The following is a 3,911-nucleotide window of genomic DNA, read 5'->3' on the forward strand; positions in this document are numbered from 1 at the left end:
AATTAATCATGGCTACTGCTTAGAATATATCCAACAACAAACATTTTAGTTTATGATTATTTGAGCATTTAAAATATTTTATAGCATTTAAATGCCCAAATGCAAATACTATAAGAATTAATCCAATGACCTTAAGATGTCCTAGAAAAATGTGCACCATTTTTGTCAAAGGTTTTAATCCAAAACAAAAAGGGTGGGCTTTTTAGAAGGGCATTTCAGGTTCATTGGAAAAGTTTTTTAGTAAACCCTAGTTGTTCCAGGGGGGTGCTGGGGTTCTGTCATCCCCATTTCAAATTTAAGAGAAATTTAAACATGATGCACACTCTAATGCTTGAACTAGCTAGGGTGTGACAACTCACCCCCACTCAAAAGAATCTCGTCCCGAGATTTAGGATCCTCCGGGAAGAAGGTGGGGTACTCGAGTCAAAGACGTTCCTCCCTTTCCCAAGTGGCCTCTTTCTCGGAATGGTGTGACCATTGAACCTTGAGAAACTTGATATTATGGCGTCGAGTGGTACGCTCGGCTTGATCAAGGATACGAACGGGATATTCCCGATATGAGAGGTTATCTTGTAGATCAAGCATTTCGTGGTCCACTCCACGGATAGGATCCGCGAAGCAACGCCTGAGTTGTGAAACGTGGAAGACATCGTGAACTCTGGCAAGATGCGAAGGTAGTTCCAATTGGTAGGCAACTTCTCCTTGTTTGGCAAGAATGCGAAAGGGTCCAATGTAACGAGGAGCCAATTTGCCTTTGATACTGAAACGATGGGTTCCTTTTAACGGAGTAACCTGAAGGTAATCCTTCTTGCCGACTTCATGAGTCATGAGCTTATGTTTACGATCATATTGGCTCTTTTAACGAGATTGGGCTGTTTTCGATTCCTCACGAATAACGCGAACCTGCTCTTCTGCTTCCTGAATCATATCTGGGCCAAAGAGTGGTCTTTCCCCAGTTTCTGACCAGTTAAGAGGCGTTCGACATTTTCGTCCATAGAGAACTTCGAAAGGAGCTTTTCCCAAGCTAGCTTGATAACAATTGTTATAGGCAAACTCCGCGAATGGAAGGCACTTCTCCCAACCCATTCTGAATGAGATGACAGAAGCTCGGAGCATATCTTCCAGAAGTTGATTGACTCGCTCTACTTGACCACTTGATTGAGGATGGAAGGCGGTGCTAAAAGAGAGACGAGTTCCCATAGCATTTTGGAAAATTTCCCAAAATCGAGAGGTGAAGAGACTCCCACGGTCTGAGTTAATTTCCAATGGAACACCATGAAGAGACACTATTCGGGAGATGTACAAGTCAGCTAGCTGGCTAGCGGTGATACTCTCACAAATAGGTAGGAAATGGGCTACTTTGGAAAGACGGTCGATCATAACGAAGATGGCATTATTCCCTCTCTTGGTCCTGGGAAACCCAGTGATGAAATCCATACTGATTTTATCCCATTTCCACTCAGGAATAGCCAAAGGTTGAAGGGTACCAGCAGGCCGTTGATGCTCTGCTTTAACACGACGACAAACGTCGCAATTAGCAATGTATTGAGCGATTTCTCTCTTCATCCTAGTCCACCAAAACCTCTGGCGTAGGTCTTGATACATTTTAGTACTACCGGGATGAATGGTGAGAGGGGATTCATGAGCTTCCTTAAGGATCAGCCGCCTCAGGTTTCGTGCCTTAGGAACCACTAAGCGGTTTCCAAAGTATACGACACCTTGATCATCAACGGAGAAACAATTCGCGACTCCTTTCTTAATGTTTCTCTTAATACGGGAGATTCCCGGATCTACCTTCTGTGCCTTGATGATCTGATCCGTAAGGGTAGGTTTCACCACCAGGGTGGATAGGAATCCTCGAGGAACAATGTGAAGATTGAGCTTACGAAATTCCTCGTGGAGAAGTGGTTGACTTTGTTGTAACATCAGGTTGTCACAATAAGATTTACGACTTAGCGCATCAGCCATGACATTGGCTTTGCCCGGGGTGTAAGTTATTCCTAAGTCGTAATCCGAGATCAACTCGACCCAACGTCATTGCCTGAGATTCAAATCCGGTTGGGTGAAGATATATTTCAAACTTTGGTGATCGGTGAAGATCTCGCAACGATTACCGAGGAGATAATGTCGCCAAGTTTTGAGTGCATGGACTACAGCTGCAAGCTCTAGATCATGTGTGGGATAGTTTTCCTCATGTGGGTGTAATTTCCGTGAAGCATAGGCAATTACTTGACGATCTTGCATGAGTATGCAACCTAGTCCTTGTCGCGAGGCATCGCAATAGATAATAAAGTCCTTGGAGAAATCTGGTGGTACCAGCACGGGAGCAGATGTCAGGCGTCTTTTCAGTTCCTGAAAGCTGAACTCGCACTGTGGGGTCCACTCGAACTTTTTATCTTTCTTGAGGAGTTCAGTTAGAGGTTTAGCAACCTTGGAGAAATTCTCGACGAAGCGGCGGCAATAGCTCGCTAAGCCAAGGAAGCTCCGAACTTGCTTGACCATCTCAGGTGGAGTCCAATCAAGGACGGCTTGAACTCGCTCGGGATTGACAACAATACCCTTACCAGAGATTACATGACCTAGATAGGTCACTTATGGCAACCAAAATTCACACTTGGAGAATTTGGCATAAAGGCGATGCTCTCGAAGTTTCGTCAATACCAGCCTTAGATGTTCGGCACGTTCCTCTTCATTCTTGGAGTAGATGAGTATGTCATCGAGGTAAACTACGACGAATTTATCCAAATACTCCATGAAGACTGAGTTCATTAACTGAGAGAAGGTGGCTGGGGCATTGGTTAAACCGAAAGACATAACGGTGTACTCGTATTGGCCATAACGAGTAACAAAGGCCGTTTTGGGAATGTCCCCGTTTCTGATTTTGATTTGATGGTAGCCCAACCTCAAATCCATCTTGGAAAAGACTGAGGATCCAGCTAGCTGATCATACAGATCGTTGATCCTGGGAAGCGGATACTTGTTCTTGATAGTGACCAAGTTGACAGGTCGGTAATCTACAACCATCCGATCCGTTCCATCCTTCTTTTTGACGAAGAGGACGGGGCAAGCCCAAGGAGAGGAACTAGGACGGATGAAACCCTTTTTCAAGGACTCATCAAGTTGGTTCTTAAGCTTGGCTAGTTCTAAGGGTGCCATCTTATAGGGTCTCCTAGAAATTGGAACGGTTCCTGGAACAAGGTCTATCACAAACTCGACATCCCTGTCAGGTGGAACACCTGGCAGTTCTTCTAGAAAGACATCTGGAAAGTCTCAGACTACCAGAACATCCTCAGGGTCTGGAAGGGGGTTGGCATTTAGGGAGTAAAGCTGGCGCTTGGCCACTCGAGTTAAGACATTAACTGTCTTGCCCGATGGGTGAGTAAGTTGAACGGTTCTAGTGTCACAATCAATCTTAGCATAATGAGCTGACATCCAGTCTATACCCAAGATGATGTTTATGTCCGAGGACTTGAGAGCTATTAAGGATGCAAGGAAGACAAGTCTATCGACAAGAATTTCGTTCCCATGGCTTACTCTAGAAGTTTGCCATTTGGAACCCGGAGTTTGAATTACCATGGAAGTGGGCATGTCACAAAATGTCGTGTTATGCAATCGAGCATAGTTCTCGGATATGAATGAATGAGATGCTCCAGTATCGAAAAGAACAGATGCCAGATGGCAGTTAACAAGGAGTGTACCAAGGACGATGTTAGGATCCTCATGAGCCTCCTCGGCTGAGACATAGTTGACATGGCCACATGCAGTGGTGACCGGCTTGGCGTAGAATGTCTTTCCCGCTGGCTTACGACGGCCAACGGATTTTCCAGACTGATTGGGGTTGTTGTTCTGAGGACACTCTCAGCTATAATGACCCGGCTCTCCACAATTGAAACACGTCACAACATTGGGGC

Source organism: Triticum urartu, chromosome 6A, assembly GCF_056163025.1.
Source record: "Triticum urartu cultivar PI428250 chromosome 6A, HENAU_Tu73, whole genome shotgun sequence".
In the NCBI taxonomy this organism is placed as follows: Eukaryota; Viridiplantae; Streptophyta; class Magnoliopsida; order Poales; family Poaceae; genus Triticum; species Triticum urartu.